Source organism: Penaeus monodon, chromosome 1, assembly GCF_015228065.2.
Source record: "Penaeus monodon isolate SGIC_2016 chromosome 1, NSTDA_Pmon_1, whole genome shotgun sequence".
Taxonomy (NCBI): domain Eukaryota; kingdom Metazoa; phylum Arthropoda; class Malacostraca; order Decapoda; family Penaeidae; genus Penaeus; species Penaeus monodon.
In genome coordinates, this window is record NC_051386.1 from 46,323,616 (window position 1) to 46,350,447 (window position 26,832).

Genomic DNA, 26,832 nt, shown 5'->3' on the forward strand with positions numbered 1-26,832 from the left:
GACCAAATGAAGTATAGCTCTCCTATATTGAAATATTTGCAGTTTCCATTCTCATAGACCTGACCTTTGTCATATCATTTTTTCTTATAACCCATCGATATATCTGTCTTACACATGCTCCTATACCAATCCCCAACTACCATTTTGTCTCTTCTTCATACTCTCTTTATGTCTCGTCTATACTTATCCATCAGAAAACACCCTATGTCATTCCAAATCACTGTCCCGTGTACAATTATTCGCATCTTTCTTTGCTGTTGGATCACAGTTATATCAGTCTTCTCCACTTCCCATTGACTTTGTTAACAAGCAAAAGGTCTTTGACCAATCATTCCTGCGACAACCACAGCATGATGATAGAGGTCAAAATCTTAAGTCCGAATATTGCTCATCTATTCAGACATCATATAACAATAAGAATAATTTGATCCCTCCTTTGGACAAACATGATACAATACTAGAAATGAGACATGTTGTAGGAGAGCCCTTTCGACATCCAAGTGGAGGTTGGAGGACAATTCCAGCACATTGGCAAGTAGAGTAAAATAATGCTGGAGAATTAGTTTATGATAGAATATTATGAGGAGATCTCGCTCTTATTGACTATATGGAAGTCAGAACCTTTGCGAACTTAGGAACAGAATAATTTTTTTGGTGATCAAAGAAAGTACTGCCAGAAGTTTTATCTGTTTGACGTGCTTCAGCTGCAACTGACATGGCACAAGCATTGTCAGCCATGGCTTCATTAGTAGCATCACCACCTGAATCTCCACACAAATATGCTGCTAAACCTAATTCATCTGCAGGACCTATGCCATCTGTGTGTGGTCTACAGTGGCCTATGGATTCTGAACAAATGATACTTTCTCAGTTTCTGCTCAAAAATTTTGCAAGGAGGATTTTTCTCCTTGACTAAGAATACCAGACAGGAGATTCTTTAGGCAGATCATACAGCCCGTTTCACCGCTCGACAGCCATGGAATACTTTATCAATAATGTCAATACTTGCTGAACTTCTATTACTGACAGCAAAAGCAGCTTACCAGAATCCTAGTTTTGATTCTGGGTTGATTCTTAAAAAGGGATCAGAAGTAATGCCCAATCTTACAACTTTAAGTATTCCACTAGTAAAATCATATCTAGAAGAAGCAGCAGTAAAAAGATTAGAACTACAAGAAAGTACAATTCTTAAGAATCTTATGAAAAGTTATATCAGATCTCTTGAGTAACACACCTTTTAATCAACTACCATGTGGAGATGAACAGATAGTTCGATCTCTGATTAAAGAGATACCACAACCTGTGGAAGTTAAGATTCCAAACTTTTTCCAATTAACTCCTGAAGTTAAAGTCTAACTCCCCTAAGTGCTCCTTGACTTCACGGGGACGTCATCGATCCAGTTATACAACAGGATCTTCCCATAAATTTATAGATCACTCTGAAATTCTGGAAGTTGCAGCTTCTAAATCAACCTCGCGTTTTCCAAATGATACAATACATGGAAATGAGAAGATATCTTTCAGTAATTGCTGAGGCAATTCCAGGAAGTTTTTTCGTCCAGAAAAAAAGTGACTCTCAAGTTGGAGTACCAAAGAAGGATTCTTCAGAGTCAAGACTCACCCTCGTTGCAAGTTGATTAAACAAGTATATTCAACCTTACCAGTTTCGGTTGGTGTCTGTGGCTCAAGTAGGTCTGACACTATATGGATACATCTTGCTTCAGTCAACTTAAGAGATGCTTATTGGCATATTCACATACACCCCTGATTCAAACCATTTCTAGGAGTATCAGTAGGGGTAAAGAATTATAAATTTGGCATCCTTTCATTCGGACTGAACATAGTTCCCAGGGCCTTTACAATTGCACAGAATGTGCCTAGGTTACCACTGTGCATGGCAGATTATACAAATCATAAAACGTGAAGAGAGGTGTTGCATGCATTGCGGCAAGGCGAACGCCACACTTGTACATTACTTAGAGAATTGCGTGCACACGCAATTTCCTAAGACAAAGCCCGCAGAACACAGCCGTCATGCTGGTAAAGAGATTATGCGAGATGCTTACACCACGGCTACAGGAGCGCCTGCTGGCAATCCCACCGCCACGGTAAGCACCGAGTGTCAGACAAACAAATGAAACAGCCTTAAAAAGATGACACAGGCCGGGCCATAAGTGAAAGGCCCGGGCGAAGCCAGAACTTCGCAAATCTCAAGCAAGCAAGCAGCAAGCCTTTACAATATTAATGCGACCCTTGGGAAGAAAACTCCTCCAAAGAGGAGTTAATGTCTTAATGTATTTCAATGATTGGCTTATAATTTGACAGTCACACAAAGACTGCAAAGGGATGGAAGCCACACACTAGATATGGGTACCTCCATGGGTCTCCTTTTCAATCTACGAAAACCTCACCTTGAACCAATAATGTCGCTACAGTGGCTGGGGCTCCAATGGGACACTCAGGTGCAGTCGCCCTGAGTTCAATCAACTAGAAAGTGCTGGAAAAAAATTGCTCTAAATTTTTTTTTCAATCCATATACCGTCAAGAGTGGGAAAGTCTTCTGGGGTCATTAAATCATGCAGCAGAAATAATTCCTTTTGGGTGAATTCATCTAAGGCATCTACAACTCGAAGGACGTGCAGTGTTCACTTCAGACATTCGAGACAAGATGGTATTTTTTTCCTCGTGACATCCACACCCATCTACATTGGTGGCTGAAGAAGAAATGTCTAATGTCTGTCTCTCCACGGGTTCCCTAAACTCCTTCTTTAACTCTAACAACAGATACATCAGACTGCAGATGGGGCTACTAGTCATCAAGAGGTCACCAAGGATCGGGATTTCAGAGAAAATCAATGAGAAGGCATATAAATGTAAGTGAACTTCAAGTGGTTAACAAGGCACTGCATCTGGAAAACTCTCTCCTAGATATGCCAATTCAAGTTCTGTCAGTGTTGCAACTGTTTATTGTTATAAACAAACAAGGCTCCTCCCATTAGAAGACTCTTCTAAAAACATGAGAAAAAATCAGTGGGCAGATGCATTATCATGTCAAACCAAATGGTCATCCCCAGGGTGATCTTTTTACGTCTCCACTCCAATCACAGATTCAAGAGATATTTGACAAGATCAGAGATGACTGTAGAAGAACGTCCAGATGCTTTTCTAGAGGACTGGAACAGATGGCAGTTAATATACCTGTTTCCCCCTCCGCAAACATTAATAATGTTTCCAGTGATTAATCACTTGAGGTCTTTCAAAAGCAAAGTTTTATGAATTGCTCCTCTGTGGAAATCACAACCATGAACACGTTATCTTCTTCACTGGTGTCCTCATCCACTACTATTGTCAGGAAAGGTGCTTCAGGAAACTCTGATGGACCATGTCACAAAATACTTGTGTCTACACGCGTGGACTTTCTACGTACAGCCTTAAGCAAAAATTTCCAGCCTTTACAAGTAGAGGACCTTATCAATGGACATTTACCATTGGATGGTTATAATTCCAAATATTGATTAGAGAGACAAGACTGAAGTCTATATCTCCAAATATATCCATTCACTTTGCTTCCATTAACAGTTGCTTGCACCACCTACTATTTCTTGCCATATAAGAGCAATCACAGATCCACTAAGATATGCCTTTGGAATAGAAAAGGATGAAAGATCCCTGGAATTGCTTCATAGATCATTCTTCCACAGCTGACCTCCAACTCGTAGTAATATTCCTTCATGGTCTGTACAGAAAGTTCTGGATCTCCTCTCATAACAACGGTATTCTGTAGATACATTTCCTATGGATGTGCTTCACAACGCAATATTCCTTGTTGCTCTTGCCACAGGTTTGCATGTTTCTCAACTTGCAGCCCTCTCATGTTCTCCTTCTCTGACACAGTTTGGTCCAAATAATTCATATGTATCATCCATATATACTCATCCTCATTTTCAAACAAAAAAATTAATGGCAAGGACATGTTTTAGTACCTGTAGTAATTCCATCATGGTTAGAAGATGATTCCTCTTATGCCTTATGCCCAGTAGCAGCTTTATATATAAGCAACCCTAGCAGATTTTAATGAGGCACCATGGTTATGGCTAGATTCACTTAGGCCATGCTCCCAACTTCATGTAGCCAAGATAATTAGAAGGATAATTGAATCTGCTGATCCAGGTCATGCTCCTGTGGCTCACCAAGTTAGGAAGGATGCTTCTACTCTTACTTTTTTAAGATCTCTAAATCTTGAAAAAGTGAAAGAAGCAGGTCAGTGGTCTTCTTGCAGATCCTTTGTTAATCGATACATGACACTGTGTGACAATGACTACTCCACCTAACCATGCATCTCAATAAGTGGGTACTAATAGTTACTAAATTTTGTTCCCCATATTCTGTTGCCATTCAGCATCTTAACACCAGACCAGAGACAGAAAACAAGACATTTCATGGATGGAAAATGTTCTTTTTCTGTCTTGGAGGTGCTGTGTCAAGGGCTTCCCATCTATCCCATATCAACAAATTTTCTATATCAATAGTTTTGATGATCTGAGGTCATCGAGCTGGTGTGTAAAGACTTGGCAGTTGGGGTAATGGGCAATTATGGAAATGATGGTTGGGAATTGTTCTGTTTTTCGTTCTGGTGGGCCATTGTTTATTTTAACAAAGATGAATCAACTCGGTAGGAATGTATCGATAATGCTTTTAGCGTAGTTCGCTACAGCATCTTGACGCCAGACCAGAGAGACAGAAAAATTTTCCATCCATCAAATGTCTTACTTTACAAAATAAGAGGAGGAAGAATAAAAAATCACAATTCATTTTTTATTAATCAAAAGGAGCTTACATGCTAAGCTTCATTTAGCACTTTGAGGCTTTTACAAATAATCGTGCGACACAACTCTCTCCTTTGTTCTTTATCACTCGCATATAACCCAACCACATTTAACACCATTGTAGCAGGCCAACTATGGCCTATACTAATGAAGGTAACTTAGCTTACCAATTCTGTGCAAAGAGAGAGCAAGATTTCTTCAGTCATTGCCAATACAGTTGAGGTCAATATCTTAAACATCTTATTTTAATATTTTTTAAAAACTAATTAAGTATGGAAAACATTCTAGGTTAATAATTTATTTTCTCTTATAATAAATTAGCCAATACTTTTCCACTAAACACCAATACATGTGAATCACTGTATCAGATGCACAAAAATGTGTAACTAAAATACAAAAAGATAAATGTTAAACCATAAATTAATGGTGTGTCATTAATTATTGCAATCACTACCAAAAATAATATAGATCATTCTCACCTCTTAAGACAAATATGTAATTTTTTTTCTAAAGTGCACAAAAGTTGTACATGATCCAACATATATATGTATAAAAGCATAAAACTAAGAGTATTCAGACAATTGTCCTCATGCCACAAATTATTTCAAAATAATAATAATATTTAAATAAATAAATATGAACTAATAATTCACATTCCCCAAATGGTATTTGTGGCACATTTTTATAAAATTTCTATTAATAGTGTCGACATTCTTGAGTAAACAAAAAGCAATAAATAAAATATGGAAATTCTCTCAATGCCTACTTAAATTATACGTTATTTTGGAATGTACTCATTTTCTCTGTGAAAGGAAATATCACATGTCCATTTTCTAGTTTTAAAAACAGCAAACAGCAGCCACTACAGAGAAACAAGAGAACAGCTACCCTTTCACATCGTTACAAAAGTAATAATCTGAAAATAAATAAAACAGTAAGGCTGCCAATTTCCATTTAAAAATAAAACAGTAATAACACAGAAGAGCAGTATACATCTATGCCCTTTTCTGATTATCATAACGGATTTCAGTAAGTACAGATCTCTCACATCTTTGTAACATGAGCTCTACAGATGCACTGATGCATACCCAACACTTGCAAATCCAGTATGCACTCACACATTCTTTCATTCAATCATCCACAAACAAACTTACATTTACACCCCTACTCACACTTATAACATTCACTCACTCACATTCACAAATAATACTTGTACAAACTCATACTGATACAAAATGACACCTAATAGTTTTATAATAAAACTTAGCAACCATTAGTTTCACTTTAATATACAGTGCAACTATGTAAATAACTTGCCACTTACAAAAAGTTGAATTGTGTACCACTTACATTTCCAAAAAAGGAGAAAAGTAACCACTGCACCATATATAAGGATACCATCAATACTATCAAAATAATAATACTATGTGCAAATCCATACAGTCTCTGGAGTTTACCTACTTTATATTTTTATCATGGTTTCCTTAGCATTCAGTTACTGAGGTATAAGTCTATATTAATAATACAGTCAAAGTTTAAAAGAAGAGCAGAGAGCAGTATAAATAAAAGGGTTCAGATATATAGTCCTTGGCATCTGTCTCGAATATACTAAGCTTAGGAGGATATGTTTATTATTTTGGAATGCTTATATTGTGACTTTGAACTGTTAGGAAAAGAGGGATACATACATGAAGATAAAATTTCACAAAATTCATATATGAAGAAACCTGTGTTATATACAGAAACAATGATTTAACATTCATTACAATTGAAAAGATAATTAATGTCATTTCAACTGTCAAGATTCAAAATCTTTGATTTTGTTTGTTTTTGAAGACAGTCTTCATTCCACTACAAAAATAAATAATATCTACTCTCACCATACAGAAGAAAAAATGTACCTATGGCACAACTACACATAAGGAACATCATGTAAAATACTGCACAGCTGTCTTAGGAAGTAATTTCCTTGTTAACTTAAAAGATGTACCAGCACTTGCAATTACTCCTTTATGAGTGCTAAGGACTTCTATGTCATATTGACCTCATGCTCACACTACCTACACCTAGCATAATGTTTCACTTATCACTGAACTTCATACTAATATTGTTCACAATGTGCTATCATTCTATGTAAGTATTATCCCCAAAAATGGAATAAAAATTAGGAGTACAACCATAAAAAAATGCAAAATTGCACTTCCATCTATTAAACTATGTACTATTTAATATTGCAGACATAATGCAAAATATAAATGCAACCATAAGAGCTGTGACTTACAATACAAGAAACAGAGCTAATTGCATTATTCCCATAAATTATAACACATTTTCATAAAATACCAACTTTGAGCAATTAATAATCTCAGTCATCATGAAACAATGAAATTTCAATATTAATACAAAATGGGTGAACCACTGTATAATGCAATACCCACTAAATTAGAACTCATGATCATCACTGATCACCCAAGAAATGTATTATCCAATCCTCACAACTGAAATATAATGAGTTAATGTGAATATATGCACTACTTACCTCAATAATTAATAAAAATTATACCTGTGGTAAAATTGGAGAGAGGATAAAAGGGAAAAAAAATATCACAAATCAATCCTAGTCAGATGTATTCTCTGACCTACATCTAATCTCATTAGCTTTATCAACCTGATTTGTGGAACTCCCTGCAACAGCACAGTCCTCTGAACAAGGCTCTCCTGCCAGATATGCTGCAGCAGCCTCTTCAAGCTCTTGAGGGGACATGACATACACAACTGTTCGTGGAGGTGACACAAAGGTCAGTTTCCCCTTCTTGCGAGGTAGAACCTTCCTCACTGGGTTTTCCAACCATGAGGGAATGTGTCGCGTCCTATTCTCCATGGTCTGTGCTCTAGACTTGTTTTAAGGAAAATGTCTGATTACCTCAAAGCACTATCTGATATTATAAATTACTGATACAGTTAAATATTGAAAAAAGGAATATGTATATTTCTCTCTCTATGTATACCTTTCCTTTTCAGTCTCATGGAAAAATTACTGTGCTATGGTCAGTATGATACAAAAATATGACTTCTTAAAAGGAGTTGACAGGGTTCAGGAGTTGTTGAGTAGATACTTCTCTTGTAATCTCACTGGCAGAAACAAAAAATAGTAACACAAAATAGAATTTAGAAAAAAATCCAATGTCCATCTATAAATTGCCATTCTTAATTTTCTGTATATATCTTGAGGCCTGCCTCAACATATTTCATGATTTGTTATACTGCCTATCATATTCCTACCAGTGCAAGTGGTAATGCTTAAGAATGACATAAATAAATGCATTGAGTTTATGTCAACAGCAAAATTGACAAATCACAGTTTCTTATCTAAATATTACCATACTCTAAGCTGGATTCTGAGGAAGACGGTGACAATTGTGGGTACTGCTCTGGCACAGGGTGGAGGTAAGGATTTGGTCGTCGTATTGGAATTCCATAGTAATCATCTGTGTCTTCCAGCAGAGGTATCTCCACCACCCCAATCCAGGCCAGTTGCTGCTCGTTCATTGATCAACTGTTTGAATTCTTGAATTGACTCATTGAGGGACCACAACTGACAAAGGAGTGACATGTCCAGTTGACGTAACCCAACCTGGAAGATTTTAACATTTGTCATTACAACTGTATATAATGATGCTTCACTACCTGGCTTGTGTCGAGGGCATTACTGTAACTTGCTGACTGCCGATTTGAAAACAAATTCACACCCTTACACATCTTCTTTTGGGGAATGACTATTTGTTGTAATCAAAGCAAAACCCAAGTACAATACATTTCATAATGATTCATAAACTATAACGATAAAAAGGACTCTGCTCACCATCTCCTTCCTGAGAACGGCCAGCTGAGAATCGAGCGTGGACGGTCTGCGATGGTGGTGTCTGGTGGACCCCCCGCCGCCCCCTCCTCCTCCGCCACCCCCATGGGCGGGGCTCACCCTGGGGTTCATGACGCCCGTGATGGAGCCGGGCACCGGGGGACTTCCTCGAGGGCTGTGCGTCTGCGTCCTGCTACCCCCCGATGAGCTACCGCCGCTGTGGTGCTGGTTCCGTGGGGAGGACGAGTGGCTGCGCGGGGAGGACCGCGGAGAGAAGCCGCGGCCGTCGCCATGCTGCGCTGCGGTGCCGTTGGCGTAGTACGGCTCGAAGGCACTGGCGCCGTAGCCCACGCCGGAGTAGTGCGAGCGCGCTGACTCCGGCCGCGAGTCCATCCGCGACTCCGTACGGGAGTCCGCTCTGGCTGGCGGACTGTACCGATCTCCGCCTCCTCCCGGAGACATGCCCATGCCCCCGCTTCCCCCTCCGTCCTTGTTATTCATCATCCCTCCTCCTCCGTCTCTCCGCCCCGCGAAGTTGATGAGCCCGCTGAGGCTCTTGGGCAAGGGAGGAAGACCTTGAATGCTGGTCATCCTCGAGTTTTCTGAGCTCCTCGAGACGCCTACACTTCCACCCTTCGTCCGACCAGACGATAAGTTATCATGAATTTCTACCTCGTATTTCTTCTTTTTTTTACCTTAAATAGCGATTTACTCTTTGATTCTTGTTTTTCCGCTTCAGCACTACCAACTCCTGAACCCTGCCAACATCACAACGCTCACACACGCGCCATCAGAGAGCTCACGCGCGCACGTATAAATGCATAGTAACAACCGTGGTTCCCATTCTCCCCATGCATTGAAACATTAAGCACAGTCTAATATCTAAGTTTGTTTCTGTTTAAATGACAAATGTTGCTAATTGCGAAGTGTTCCTGTTCCTTTCTGGAGAACCTGAAATAAATAGAAAAACAAAACAAAATTAGATCCAAAATAAAATACAAACTATTAAAATTATACTTCCTTTACCTCATCTTTTGTTTTCTGGCAGATTTAAAGGCACGTATGAGTACAAGCACATGTGCATGCACGTGCATTCGTCAGTACACTGCAGCAGCAACATCGAAAGTTTGTGTATAATTTCTATAGAAGAAACACTCAAAAACATCACACGGGTTACGAATAAAAGCCATTCAGTTTCCTTCAGTCGCACGAAAGCCACCAGAAACGCATCACCACGACGTCAAGAACAGCGACGACCTCCTGACACCGCGGACGCCAGGACTACCTCGGCGATGCTGCTTCCTCCTCGGCGTCATCCCCTACACTGCCTCCCTCGGCGTCGCGGGAGCCACTCTAGAGGTTGTGTGCGGCTCCTCCTCCCACCCCCTCCCTACTTCCTCGCCGTCTCACCCTTTCCTGCTTCAAGGATTTAGTGCTATGGTCGCTTGATTTCTTTCGGTGCATCAAAATCGGTGATGTAGCACTTTTTTTCTTGTGGGCTGAGATATAATTCCTCTGACTGCCTGCATGAACATCTATATGTTTGACTGACTGACTGACTGACTGACTGACTGACTGACTGACTGACTGACTGACTGACTGACTGACTGACTGACTGACTGACTGACTGACTGCCTGCTTGCCTGCCTGCCTGCCTGCCTGCCTGCTTGCCTACCTGACTGACGGACGGACAACCAACGACTTCGCCTCTCCCTCCCTCCCTCTTTTCCCTCTTTCCTCTCCTCCTACTTCTCTCTCCTCTCCTCCCTCTCCCTTCCCTCTCCCCCTCTCCCTTCCGCTTCCCCTCCCCCTTCCTTCCCCCTCCCCCTCTCCATTTCTTCCTTCTTCCCTCTTCTCTTCCTTCTCCCTCCTACATCGCTCTTCTTCCCTCTTTCCTTCCTCCCCCCCTATTAACGCAATTAGGGGATCGCATTATTAGTGGGTTGTTAGGTGGTGGTGATGGTGGTTTCTGGTGGCTGGTGGTGGTGGTGGGTGGTGATGGTGGGTGGTGGTGGTAGTGGTGGTGGTTGGTTGGTGGTATTGATGGTGGAGGTTAGTGGTGGTGATGGTGGCTGATGGTGGTGGTGATGGTGGTTGGTGGTGGTGTGATGGAGGTTAGTGGTGGTGATGGTGGCTGATGGTAGTTGTGGTCATGATGGTGAAGGTGGTTGGTGGTGGAGGTGGAGATAGTGATGATGGTGGTGGTGGTGGTGGTGATGACAGTTGTGGTCATGATGATAGTGGTGGTGATGCTAATAGTGATGGTAGTGGTGATGGTGATGGATATTTTGGCGGTGATGATTGTGTTATGCTGCTGGGATAACGACAGTGAAGATTGATGAACGATGACTGCTATAATAAATGTTGTGACAGTGACTGTAGCTAGCGCAGAAGTGATGGTCTAAACAACGATTGCGGCTGCACTAGCACAGCAATGTCAATGGAATAGTGGTGATAGTATTCAAGTCATTAATAAAGAAGTGAACAAACAAGAACAAGTAATCAGTGAATGAATGGATGAATGAATGAGCACGTGCGTTGCCATACGGTTTCGTCATCACGACCCCCCCTTCCCCCCTCTGCTCCTCCCAGCCTCAGTCTCTTCGGTCTCACAATTGTTCCACGTTAGCATAAGAAAGCCAACAAAACAATGAGTATATATACCCCGCAAGCACACGTTAAGTTTTTTTTTTTCTATAAGTTCAAATATAAAACAAAAAGGTCCTTTCCTTCTTTTTTTGAACTCTCTTTTCCTTTCTCCTCAGTCACCCTCCCTCTCACTTTATTTATTCCTTCATCCACGTACTTATCCACCCATTTACTCATTCACTCAGCAACGTACCCATCTCCAATGCATTCTCCCACTCAATCACTCACTTGTGCATCCACACAGTCCATCACTCACCCTCACCTATCTCACTCGCCTAATCACTCACTCACTTTGTCACTCACTAAACCACTCATATTCTGCCACTCCCTCACTTCGCACAATCACTCGACTGGCAAGAAAACATTCGCCAACCTCCTCCCCCCTTTCGTCTTCTTCCCTTAGTCATACTATATCTGCTTCCCCTCACCTTTCTCCATCTCCTATCCCTAACCCTAACCCTTCTCCTTCCCTTACCCCACCGCCCTCCCCTTCTCTTACCGCCCTTTCCCCTCTTGCCTTCGCCCCCCTCTCCCTCTCTGCCCCCACCCCTTCTCCCTTCTCCCCCGCCCGTGCGAGTGACGAAACGCCGCCCGCGCCGCGTCCATCGACCGGCCACACAACCTTAGCCGGAGTGTCATGCTTATTAAACATCCTGGGAAACCTGCCTTGCATGACACAAGGGGAGGGGAGGGAGGGGGGACGGCGAGGTGTTGTAAGGAGGCGGGATGGGAGAGCGGAGGGGGAGGGGGTCTGTCATCTGTGCAAACGCGCTCGACTCCGAGTTGGTTTCGTTAAGGTCGAGAGGACCGTCTCGGACCTATGCTGGTGTCGACCTTAAATCTCCATTTTTTTCCTTTCTTTCTTCTTCGTGTTCCTCTTCTCTGAGCACCTTTAATGCGGCTTGTCAAGGTTGTCTACTGTTTGTTTATTTGTTGTTGTTGCTTCAGAGGAGACATCAGGCGAGAAGGACGTAGACGACGACCACAGAATAATGAAGGGGACAGGGAGAATTTAAAAATTATGGAATGGCTGTGACAGAAATAGCACGAGGGATAAAAGCAATAAAAGCAAAGTAGGCAGGTTGGCTACTTTCCACATGCGAAAGACCCCTGCTTTAATGGAGAGCGGGAACTGCCGCGCCTTCAAAGATCTGCAAGCGACTAAATGGGAATAGTAGCGGTGGGCGTCATGTGGGCATTTTCGCAGACGCCCCATAATTCAAAACTAAATTATTTTCAAAACGGAAGAACCTAGGTAAAAGAGCCGTAATACTAATCACAAACAGCGCTAACAGAGCCCTATGCAGCCAACGCAACATTTGCCCACGAACTTGAACAATCCCAGAAAATCCCAGCCACTTGAGGAAAACGTTGATCCCAACTCTTTCGAAAAATCACACGTGAACGCCCAAGAGAGACACATGGACTAACATCACGCCCGGGAGGGGATGCGCATCGCACTCCTCGTGACACTAATACACCAACAAAAAAGTATCAGATCTCTCCGAACTAGCATCAGCTTGGAACTCAATACCCGAAACAGGGTAAACACCTGGGAATCAAATCAACAATATAAAAAGACTTACAAAAGACGATTACGCCTCGCCTACCACTTGAATAAATTCAAAAGGTAAAACTGATTAACAAATTGATTTCGGTCATGCCACAAACTGAAAGATGGGACGTTTTGTTTGCAGCCGCCGTGATGAAATGAAAATGCAACTTCCTCATATTCTTCGGACCTCTGGCTCCATGTCATCAGGGAGTACCGTTAACAGTGCGCCATGCGTAAAATAAAAATAAAAATATGGGGTATATTTAGAAAGAAGCTAATACATATATCACGATACCATTAAAACATCGGATCTTTTACAATTTCAATACGGACGGCTCCCGGAGGTCATGTCAGAGCGAAAAAAAACAGGAATACGTAGTAGCTCGGATGAGTTGTCGCCTGTCCTTTTCACTTCATCGACCTATTTCATTATGCACGAAATGACCCTGATTACCAACCCTTCAAAATCACTCTCTCTACTGAAACAACTACGAACCAGCGGTCGCTCGAAGACGCAAACGCAACTCAGTGAATGAATGAAATGGGGAACATATGATGGGTCAATTAACTAAAAATAGCAGTGGCAGTAATATTAGTAGTAGTAGCAGTAGTAATAATAGTAGCAGTAGTAATAGCAGAAGTAGTAGTAGTAGTAGTAGCAGAAGTAGTAGTAGTAGCAGCAGTAGTAGTAGTAATAGCAGAAGTAGTTGTAGCAGAAATAGTAGTAATAGTAGAAATAGTCGTAGAAGTAATAGTAGTAACAGAAGTAGTAGTAGAAGTAGTAGAAGCAGTAGTAGCAGCAGTAGAAATTGTTGTAGTAGCAGAAGTATTAGTAGTAATAGTAGTAGCTGAAGTAGAAGTAGTACTAGTATTAGTAGCAGCGGAAGTAGTAGTATTAGTAGCAAAGGTGGTGGTGGTGGTGGTGGTGGTGGTGGTGGTGGTAGTGGTAGTGGTGGTGGTGGTGGTTTGGTGGTGGTGGTGGTGGTGGTGGGTGGTGGTGGTGGTGGTTGGTGGTGGTGGTGGGGTGGTGGTGGTGGTGGTGGTGGTGGTGGTGGTGTCAGTAGTATAAACAAACAATAGTCCACTGTTGCTGTTGATGTCCTGAAGTAAAGTTGCTTAGCGGAGGGTGAACCAACCTAGTACTAACGTGGCCCTTGCGTGGATGTTGGACATGTGAGAAGATACATTCTTCTTAAATTCACCTGAATGAAGTGACTTGGAACGGCTGAAACGTTGCAAGAAATCACCTAATCAACCAACGGACGGCGAAATAATGACCTCTCAAAAAGCTAACTTAAACACGTGGGCACAACGCCCTCACAGGGACTAACAGCAACGGCAGCGCAAAACTCAAGTACAGAGTCCCTTTATGAGGTGCTGTCCGTCTCTCTCGCAATTTACAATAAGAAATAATAATGACGTTAATGGTGATAATGATGGAGAAACAAGAAAAGGGCGATGACAGTGACAATGATGGTGATGGCGATAATGTTGATGATAATGTTTATATAACAATTATAATGACAATGATGATTATACGATAATTATAATGATGATGATGATTATATGAAAATTATAATGATAATGATTATGACATGATAATTATAACGATAATGATGATTATGATATGATAATGATAATGATTATGATGATGCTTGATGATGATGAGGCATGATGGGACAAGGCGGGGGATGTGAAGGATAGCCGAGACAGGGATGGAGCAAGAGACAAACCACAAGATCAGGCGGTGACGCAACATTTAGTACACTACATGGCCGCAGTTGCCTCACACGCACTCAGGCGTTCCTCCGGCTGTACGCGCGCACGCGGCCCTAGTGTGTGTGTGTATGCATGCATGCATGGACTGATGGATGTATGGATGGTTTGTTGGTTTGTTGGTTGGAAGAAAGAAAGAAAGAAAGAAAGAAAGAAAGAAAGAAAGAAACAGAAAGAAAGAAAGAAAGAAAGAAAGAAAAAGAAAGAAACAGAAAGAAAGAAAGAAAGAAAGAATGAGTGAGTGAATGAGTGAATGAATGAATGAATGAATGAATGAGTGAATGAACGAATGAATGTGCGTGTGTTCCTGATTAGGCGTTCGAGTGCATTCACGTGCAAGAGTGTATGTGTGCGTGTGCCTGTGAGCATAATTACTAACAACCTATAACTGGTTTACAAAGGAAATGACGAGGCAGTTTCGTAATGACGCGGTGTACCTGTACGCAAGCGTAAGATAACTAATGTCAGTCAGTCAGTCAGTAAACTAGCCCTTCAGTTAATTTTTCCTTCCCCCCCCCCCCCGCCTTTTTCTTCCCCATTTGTCTTCCCACCTACATCTGTCTCTCCGTATCACTCGTATTTCCACTCCTCCTAGTACTATTACTAGTACTCCTCCTCCCCTCCCTTTCCCTCTCCTTCCCGTAATTCCCTTATTTCATTCACCCAATCCCCTCGCCCTTACTACCCCTTTCCTCCCTCCCTCCGCCTCCTTCCCTCCACCCCCTCCCCCGCCTCTGTCTCCCACGCACACGGCATTGAAAGAGTGACGAAATGCCACCAGTGTGAATGGAGCGGCGGCGTCACGCTGTCTGCTGATGTTCCTTCTATGTACGGGAATCGTCGCTCCCAATCCCCTCCTTTGCCCTCCCCAGCCCCTCCTTTGCCCTCCCCATCCCCTCCTTTGCCTCCCCATCCCCTCCCCTCGACTCCCAAGGCTCTTCCCTTCGGCCTTCTGTCCTCTGCCAGGGTAATGCGAGGTCACGCTCCGGCCATCGTCAGTGAGAGAGAGAGAGAGAGAGAGGGAGAGAGAGGGAGAGAGAGGGAGAGAGAGGAAGAGAGGGAGAGAAAAGGAGGAAAAGAGAGGGGAGAGAGAGGGGGGGAAAGGGAGAGGGAGGGGGAGAGGGGGGGGAGAGGGAGGGGGGAAGAAGAAGGGGGGAGGGGGGAGACGGAGAAGAGGAAAGAAGAGAGATGGGGAAAGAGAGAGAGAGAGAGAGGAGGAGGGGAGAGGAGGGGAGAGGAGAGGGAGGGGAGGGGAGAGGAAGGGGGCGAGGGGAGGGGAAGGGGAGGGAGAGGAGGGAGGGGAAGGAGGGGGGGAGGGGGGACCCGAGGGGAGAGAGGACCGGAGGAGAGAAAAAGAGAAAAGGAGATGAGAGAGGCGAGAGGGGGAGAGGAGAGAGAGAAAAGAGAGAGGGAGAGGGAGGGAGAGGAAAGGGGGGGAAGAGAGGGAGAGGGAAGGGGGAGGAGGGGGTGAGAGGGGGAGAGGGGATGGGGGGAGGAGAGGGGAAGGGGGGGGGGAGAGGACAGGGGGGACGAGGGGAAAAAGGGGGGGGAGAGAAAAGGGGGGGGGAGAGGAAGGGTGAGGGAAAAGAAGGAGAGAGAGAGGGGAAAGTTTGAGAAAAGAGAGAGAGAAGAGAGAGGAGAGAGGAGAGGGGAAAAGGGAGAGAGGGAGGAGGAGAGGAAAAGGAGAGAGAGAGGAAAGAGAGAGAGGGGCCCAAGAGAGGAGAGAGAGAGAGGAAAGGGGAAGAGGAGAGAGAGATAGGAGGAGGCGGAGAGAGGGGGCCGAGAAAAAGAAGGAGGAGAGGGGCGGGGGAAAAGATGACCAGAGAGGAGAGGAGAGGAAAAGAGGGAGAGAGAGAGAGGAAGGAGAGAGAGAGAGGGAAAGAGAGAGAGAGAGGGAAAAAGAGAGTGGAGAGAGGGGAAAAGGAGGAAGGAGGAAAAGGGAGGAGGGGGAAAAAGAAGGAGGAGGAGGGCCCGGGAGGGGGGAAGGAGGAGAGGAGGAGGAGGGGGGGGGGGGGGGGGGGGTGGGGGGGGGGGGGATGGGGGGAGAGGCAAGGGTTGGGGGGGGGGGGGGGGGGGAGGGGGCCGGGGGGGGGGGGGGGGGGGGGGGGGGGGGAGGACGGGGGGAGGAGGGGGGAAGGGAGGGGGGGGGAAGGGAGGGAGGGGGAAACGAAGGGAAGGGGGGGCCGAAAAAAAGGGGAAAACCCCAAAAAGAAAGAAGAGAAGGAAAAAGAAATCAAAAGGGAAAAAGGGGGAACAAAAAAGGAAAAAGAAGGAAAGAGAGGGATTTGGAAAAAAAGGGACAGAAGAAAAGGGGAAAGAAGGAAGGACAGAGAAAACCCGAGGGCAGAGAGGAGAACCAGAGAGAGAGAAAGAAATTTTTTATTAAATTTTTTTAAAAAATTTTTATAAAATAAAATGATTTGGGGGGGGGGGGCCCATTTTTAAAATTTTGATATTATAAAAAATATTGGTGTTTTTGTCCTGGGGGGGGGGAATAAATGGGGGTATCCATCCCAAAATGGTGGTTTTAGTTTGGGTTTTGTTTTTTTTTTTTTTTTTTTAATTTTTTGTTTTTCATTATTTTTACTTTTAATTTTATTTTTTTTTTTTTTTTTCTTTTTTTTTTTTTTTTTTGTTTTTTTAAAAATTAATATTATTAATATATTATTTTAAATTATATCTTTATAACTATTTGCATTTATACCAAATTTTAAATATTTTTTCCATTTATTAAATTTAAAACTTTAAAAATATCCCAATTTCTAAATAATAAAAACCCACAAATAAAACCAAACAAAAAACATTTTATTAAAAATTTAATCCATTAACCCCCCCCTTTAAAATATTATTAAACAAAAATGTATTTTACATAATATATTAAAAAGGCTTAAAAATTTTTTCCCAAAAAATAAATAATTCATTAAATATCCTGGTTATAGACAAAATTTATAAAATTATTTTTTAAACTTAAATTTTCTAAATTTTAAATAAATTTGCATAAAAGGGAAAAATTTATAAAACCCCATATAAATTACATATAAAAAACCCCAAATTTAAATAAAAATTTAACAAATTCTTATATAACTTATAAAATTAAAAAGGAACAATATAATATAAAACCCCAAAAAATTTTAAAATTATAACAACCATAAAATATATAATATTTTAAATTTTTAATAATATTATAAAATATAATATAAAAAATTATACACTATAAATAACATATATTTATACAAAAATATATACATATATTTTATACAAATTAATACATATATATTTTACAAAATAACAAAAATATATACATAAAATAACTTTAAAATATCCAATATAACCCCCAAAATATATATACATATTTTAATAAAATTTATATATCATATATATCAAAATATAAAATAAAATTTTATATAACATATTTTTAAAAATATAAATAAAAATAGATATAAAATATTTTTTAACATATCTAGATCCCTTTTATTTTAATATAAACATTTTAATACATATTTATATAAAAGATAATAAAAATTTTATATAAAAATTTAAAAAAATATATACATTATATAAATTTTATATAAAAATACATATTTAAAAAACAAAAATATATATACATATATATATAACATAGGATAATTACATATAAAAATTTATAAAAATATAAATATAAAAACATATATAAAAAGGGAATATATAACAAATATAACAATATATAACATATATATCAATATTTATACATATTTTATACAAAAAATAAAAATAAATATATATAAAAATAAAAGATATAAAAATATTTTCCCAAACATAAAATTTTATAATTAGGAGAAGATTTTAATGAATTATACAATAATATAACAAAAATTTTACAGATATATAAATAGAATACTAATATATATACAAATTTTCTACTTTATTTTTACAAAAATTCAAAATAATAAAAACATATTATCCCCATTAATATAATATCCATATATTTACATTTATACATTTATACCTATAAAACCCATATATATTAAAACAAAAAATATATACATATAAAATAAAACATTGATATAAATATTTAAAACATAATTATAAACATGATATACAAAATTATATACATGGGGAACATATAAAAATAACTTTTATATAAAATAATTAAAATTAATACATATTTTAATACATAATTAATTTTAAAAATATATAAAAAATATATATTACATATAATAAATATAAATACATATATTTTTACATAATATAAAAGGGTATATAACAAATAATAAATTTTTAAATCCCAAAAATAAATATATTATAAAATTTTACATAAACAAAAATATACATATTAAAATATAATATACATCTATTATACATAATATATACAAAATAATACTTTATATATATAAAATAAACAATATTATTTTTAAAAAATTAATACAAAATATATATCATATTAATACATATATATAAAATAAATTTTAAAAACATATTTAGAGAAAATATATACATAAAATTTTATTACCAATTAGATAACATATTAATAAATTAAAAAATAGACATATATATATAATATATTAAAATATAAATATACAAATATATACAAAATTAACCTTTTATAGACATAAAAATTAAAACCCATATAAAATAATATATATAAAAAATACATATATTTATACTTTAATTAATAAACATAAATAACATATATATAAAAGATACATATAGTACATATATATACAAAAATATATATACATATATATAAATATCATAATTTTAAATAATTTTATAATAACATATAAAATAAATATAATACAATAAAATAAATAATGATACATATAATACAATAAAATACATAAAATAAACATAACAATATATGAAAAGATTATACATATAAACTAATATACATATCATAAATATCCCAATAAACATTAAAATAATATACAAAATATATATAAAAAAAATATAAAAAACCATCATATACAAAAAATTCAAATAGACAATATAAAATTACATAATTTTAACCCAGAAATGAAAAAAGAAAAGACAAAAATATACAATAATTTTAAAAAAGAAAATATATTATACATAAATTAACATTTTAGAACAGAGATGAAAATATATACATATAGAACAATATGAAATTTTAAAAATTGAAGAGATAAGATAAAAATGGAAAAGGGAAGAAAATAAAAAGAAATTACAAAAAATAACTAAAACAATATATTTTACATATAAACATATAAAACAAAAATCATAAACAAATTAAAATACATATATAATACAAAATACTAAAAAACAAAAACAAAAAAAAAAAAAAAAATACAAAAACAATAAAAAAAAGATAAAAAAAAAAATCCCAATAAAATTAAAAACATAAATTTTAAACAATTTTAACCCAAAAAAAAAAACAAAAATAACAAAAATACAAAAAATTACATAAAGAACAAAAAACCATATAAAAATAAAAAAACCCCAAATTGGGAAATATAAAATACAAAAACACATAACATAATAATAATAAAAATTTTATACAAAATTAAAATATACATATATTACATATATAACAAAAAAATAAAAAATAAAAATAAAAAACAATAAACAAAAACAAATATACAATATAATTTTACATATAATCCCAAATAAATAAAAAACAATAAAAATATTTTAACAATAAACAAAAAAACATTATTTTAACATATATATACATAAAAAAAAATATCATAATATAACATAAATAACATTTTATACAAAAAAAATTAAATACACAAAGAGAAATAAAATACACATAAATACAAAAAGACACATAATAACAAAAAATATCCCACATACTTTATACAAAATATATATAAAACAAACCATAAAACATAAAATTTTAAAATTTTTTTTCCCCAACAATAAACATATATTTTTACATATATATAATAATATATATATAATATAAAATAATATACGTATATTTATTTTAATCCATATAATTTTACATGATAACACAATTATATAATATATATCCCCATAAAAACCCTAATTACATAATATACATATATAAAAGGGCCCCCGGGGCCCAAAAGGGTTTTTAGAGCGTCGGAAAAAAGCTGTCAGAGGGCAATCTGAATTCGGGGGTTTAAAGTAAACGACCGCCGCGTTTTTCCCCTTTGGGGCAAGGAACTTCCCCTTTGTTTGGCCTCCCTAGCCACTGGGGGGCCCAAGCCACCCCAAAGTGAAGTGTTTGGCCCCAAGCCGGAAAAAATAGAGAGAAAATTACCAAAAAAGGTACCCCCGGCACTTCCGGGGGGAAAGGAACTGGGGCCCCTACTACGTTTCACCCCAAAGAGATAAAAACATAAAAAACTAAAATTTAAATTTCCATGCTTTGACCACGGGGGCTCGGGACAAAACCTACCTTTAAAAAAGAAGAAATAATAAATACATATAAATACAATAATAAAATATATATATACATATAAATACATATATATATACATAATAATAACTTTATATAAGACCATAAAAAAATTTTAACATAAATATACAAATATATAACATTTTATAATACTAAATATACTTTTCTATAAATACAAATATAACAAAAATATATAAAAAATATAATATATATAATCAATATATATAAAAAAAATTTTATAACAAAAATATATACAAATTAAATAAAAACAATAATACTATTATTCTTTTAAACATTATATATAAATATATATAAAAAATTATAAAAATATAAAATATAATATATATAATAAAGATAAAACAATATATCAATAAAATTTTACATAATATACATATTATAAACAATTTTAATATAATATTATATAAATTATAAAACATTATATTATACTATATATAACATTTTTAATAATATAAAACATATAATATACTTTATATTATACATATATATATAAATTTTTAATTTACTTTGTTATACATATATATATCATATATTTAAAATATATAATACATATTTTTATACATAAAATAAAACCTTTATATATACATAATTTTCTAAAAATAAAAATATAATATAATATACTTTAATATTAATAAATATAAAATTTAACAATTATTAAAATTCCCTATTATATACATATATTATAAATATTTACTAATAAATACATATATATTTTAACATTTTCAAAAAATATCCCATAATATATAAATATATATACATATATTTTTCCATATTAAAACATTTTAATATACTTTATATAAATATATAAACATATATATATCCAATTAATCTTTTAAAATACATTTTTACATTTTTTTCCCTATATTTACAAAATTTCCCCCCCTATATATCCCTTTAAAATTACATTTTAATATCCATTATTTTAAAATTTCTCCTTAAATTTTTTTTTTTTTTATCCCTTTTTTCCATTATTTCCCCTTTTCCCCCTTTATATCTTCCCTTTTACCCCCCCTATTTCCCCCCCTTTTTTTCCCCCCAAAATTACCCCCCCTTTTCCCCCCCTTTTTCTTTATTCTTTTACCCCCTTTTCCCCCCTTTTCCCCCCCTAATTTTTTTCCTTTTTCCCCCCTTTTTTTTTCTTTCTATTCCCTTTTTCCCTTTCCCCCCCCTTTTCCCCCCCTTTTCCCCCCCCTTTCCCCCCTTTTTCCCCCATTTTCCCCCCCTTTTCCCCCCCTTTTCTTTTTCTTTTTCTATTTCCCCCCCCTTTTTTCCCCTTTTATCTTTTTTCCTTATTATCTTTTTTTTATATCTCTTTTTTTCCCCCCCTTTTTTTCCCCCTTTTCTTTTTCTATTTCTGTATTACCCCTTTAAAAATTTGATTTTTTTCTTTTCCCAAACCCCCCCTTTTCCCCCCCCCTTTTATCTAATTTACCTTTTTCCTTTTCCCCCCAATTCCCCCCTAATCCCCCCTAATTTTCCTTCTTTCCGATTCATATTTAAAAAATAAATATCTTTTTAGTTTAACTTTAAATCAATTTCCCCAAATTTCCCCCTTTTGTTAATTTATTTCCATTTTTCTATATTTCATTAAAATTCCTTTTAATCTTATATATACATTTTAATATACATTATATCCATATTTTTAATATAAAATATATTACCTTAATATTTTCCATAATTCCAAATTTTAAAACCCATATATATAATTACTAAAATTATAATAAAAATATAATAAAATTTTATATACATATAATATACAAAAATAAAAATTACATATAAAATATACATATATAAAACATATTAATACAATAAAATTATACTTTTAATAAAAATATATACATATATAAAAACAAAAATTATAATATATATATTAATAAATATATAATAAATATCTATATATACTAAGTAATACAAAATTATAACATAAAATATATACCTATATTACATATTTTTTATACATTATTTAATCCCCTTTATTTTTTTATAAAATTAAAATATATCCCATAATAAAATATACATATATATAACCATATATATAACAAATATATACAGAATATAAAAACATATATATCCCATATATATTTTTACAAAAATTTTATACAATTTTAATATCCCCCTTTTTTCCAATTTACCCCCCCCTTTTCTCAACTCCCTTTATTTTTTTTAAATATTTATACTGATTTTCCATTTTTTTTTTTTTCCCCTTATTCCCCCTTTACAATATTATAATTTTCCCCCCCAAAATATAAAATACATTTATATAAACAATAAAATTTTTAAATATATATAAATAAAAATAAAAATATATAAAATAAAAATACATATTTTATATACCAATATTATAACATCTATAAAAATACATATACTATATTAATACATATTTTAAAATTTTCCATTATATATATATACAAAATATAAAATTATAATTAAATATAAAAAACCACCCATAAAATATTAATAAAATAAAAACTAAAATTTTATATATACATAAAAAACATATATATAAAACACGGAAAATATATATAAAACATTAAAATCCACAAAATAACAAAATTTTATATTTTATACAAATTATATATACAATATATTATACACATAATTTACATTATATATCCCCTTATATATAAAAATAATAATAGACATATATAATTACCCATATATTATAAAAATATATATACAAAAATTTACACATAAATAAAATAATATATATAAAAACATATTTAAATATATTATACAAATATACTAAAATTTTTAATATAAAATACATTTTTTACTATATATAAATATATAACATATATAAAAACATATATAAAATAAATAATTTTAAAATATAAAAATATAGACATATATTTTACATATTAATATACAAATATTTTTAAAATAATATAAATAAAGATAAACTTTTATTTTAATATATTTTATACAATATAAAATTTATATATCCCTTATTTTTAAATATTTTTTTAAAAATTTTTTACATATAAAAATTTTACATATATATAAATATTTTATACATATATATATACATATAATACATAAATTACAAAATTTTATACTTTATTTTATACTATATAAAACCTTTAAAGTACATATATATACATAATATACTTTAATATACATATATAACATAATATACATATTTTTACATATATATATCCCTTTATATATATAAATATATAACAATTTTATACAAAATATATACATATTTTATATACAATTAAAAACATATATATAAATTTAAATACAATAATATACTTTATATAAAATTTACAATATATATATTACATATATTTTAAATTAATATACATATATATAACAATAATACTATTTTATCCCAAAATAAAATACATAATATATACAAATAAAAATTAATAATAATATACATAAAAATTTTAACTTTAATTATACATATAATATACAATATATATAACAAATAATAAAACCTATATATATACTTTAAAATACATATTTTAAAATAATTAAATAATATACTTTATAAAACCCTTATATTACTTTATATATAATAATATACATATATATACCTATATTCCCTAATATAAATATTATACTAATATACATATAAAACATATTTAAAACACATATACAACAATATATATCCTTTGTCCTTTACATTTATAGGCAAATACAAAATTTATAAATATATATATTTTATATAGTAATGTATATATATCCCAACAATATAATAAAATATAAATATAATATTTTAATATATTAAAAGGTATTAATATATATTGATTTTAATATTTTAATGATATATTTTATATATATGTTATATTTTGTATGTATTATATTATATGTAAAATATATTTTTATGTATGTATATATATGTATGTATATATATGTATGTATGTTGTATATGTGTATGTATAAATGAATACATATATATGTATATATATTTATATATACACATATATATGTATATATGTACATATATACATATATTTAACTTATAAATTTGTACATATACATATACAAATATACATATATATACGTAAATATATTGTACGTAACACATATATCTATGTATATATATATATGTCGTATACATATATGTATACATATATGTATATACATACATATAAATTTACAAATATATATATACATATATGTATATACATACATATATATTTACAAATATATATATATCACACACACACACACACACACACACACACACACACACACACACACACACACACACACACACACACACACACACACACACACACACACACACACAACACACACACACACACACACACACACACGTCAATAGAGTTGTCAATTATTCAAAAATATAAGTCAGTTCTTGCCTTGCTTGGTTCACCTATCCAAATCATTAAACAAACCTTTAAAATCCTGATAGCAGGAAGTTGAGAATCATCAATATATATCACAGGTGCATAAAGATTTACGTCAAAATCAGTTATACCATGCCAATTTTGAATTACAATCTTGAGTTTCTATTTTATCTACTTTTTTTAAAAAACACAAAACTGAAATCAACAATACATCCTAACAAGATCTTAATCTTGGTGAAGGACACTAGGATGAACAACAGCACACACTATCATTTGCTCATCACTAAGGTCAATATTGATACACTATAATAATTTAGAAAATATATAACACCTTTTCTGTTTCAATTCACTTAGTTAAAATCACTTATAGATACTTTTAAGAAATTCTGTTTCAGCTTTAATGTCAATTGCCATGTATATAAAACAGGGCACAAGTCCTCGATGTTACAACAGCATTTGTTATTGTAAAACAGAAGGCATTATTTAGCAGCATGATTACAACAGCATTATTAAATAAAATAAAAACAAAAGAACAAACTCAAGCTACTGCAATATACCCATACTAAACACCCTACATTCTGAGTGAATAGTAAGTGGTATGAACACATTTGGTGCACATGTTATAGATTCCTTGTAACCCTACATATTCAAATATCACAATTTCAAATTGCACTTTATAACTCTACTGTAAATAAAAATGATCTTGTTGGCCTTCTTCCCTTTATAATTAGTTTACAAAAAAACACAATTTATTATTTCATGATTAATCTTAAAATACATAACTAACCTTATTTTTCCTGGAATGCCAAAAGCATGAGCAACACTATGTAGAGTTAAGATTGCAGTCCTTCATATGACCGTATTCACAAACAGCTGAATAAATATCACACAGAAATGAAAAATACATGACACCATAAATGCATTAAAAGCATCATGAATGGTTTCATATGTAAGCGCATATATAACGTCCTTTCATCATCACAATACATGTACGTTCACACTACACACCCAAGACACACTACTTTCCCGAACTCCTTCCAAGTAATAGTCAGAACCTACATCCTCCCTCTTCCTATGGCGCCTGTAAAACCCAGTAACCCAGTAAAGGAAAATATGTGGAGCACAGAGCCCAATAATAATCGGTATCTGAGGCAGGAAGGTCACACCACAGGTCACGGGAGTCACCGGAGGTCAGGATGTCTCCCAGGAGCCACTTGCTGCACCTTGATGCCATGACTGAAGCCTGGCTTTCTCTCGGTATTTTCCTTGTTTTTCTGTCAAGTTGCTGTGTCATACCGCCCGTGCCGTGAATCAAGATTGTTAGTTGGATACATCTATGCCCTTATGCATCAATGTCTATGTTTAAAAGAGAGAAATAAGGCAAAACTCACACGAAGCTCCCACCCTCCGTAGCTTTAACACCTCCGAGGTTGTTTACATATTCTCGCCACGTTCGATCTCTT

General features: G+C 34.6%; 1 pseudogene; it reads right to left on the reverse strand.

Moving 5' to 3' along the window:
* Positions 1-4,801: 4,801 nt before the first annotated feature.
* Positions 4,802-26,832, reverse strand: LOC119573156 (annotated as a pseudogene).